The sequence below is a fragment of the Terrapene carolina genome, unplaced genomic scaffold (genome assembly GCF_002925995.2).
Source record: "Terrapene carolina triunguis isolate 2854851 unplaced genomic scaffold, T_m_triunguis-2.0 Scaffold33715, whole genome shotgun sequence".
NCBI classification, from domain to species: domain Eukaryota; kingdom Metazoa; phylum Chordata; order Testudines; family Emydidae; genus Terrapene; species Terrapene triunguis.
The window spans coordinates 5531619-5532092 of NW_020698066.1; positions in this window are offsets into that span (position 1 = coordinate 5531619).

The window sequence follows — 474 nt, forward strand, 5'->3', positions numbered from 1 at the left end:
CCAATACTTCTGTTAGTCTTAAAGGTGCCACAGGACCCTCTGTTGCTTTTTACAGATTCAGACTAACACGGCTACCCCTCTGATACTTAATCTTTACAATGGATTTCCTGAACTGACACCACCCTTTAGCTCTTTGATTTTATATCTATAGCTATATGAAAACACACATGGCTTGAGTTTGATATGCCATTTAGATATGTATTGCATGAGTGGTGCAGCTGCGAGTTATCACCCATAAACCCTCGTGTACGTTGCATTATATAGAATATGTTCTTATTTCTTTATTCTTTTTATTACCCACGCCCCAATAAACCCCAGTGAACAGAATATTTGTGGGAGTAAAGCGAGCAGGATGTTGGTCCACTCTCATTTTAACTGCATGGAGCAGCTGCTTTGTCATTTTGTCCTCTTTGTTGATTGTTTATATGTACGGATGGGATTGGTTAGTTCAGTTTAGACGTGCTATTGGTCCCG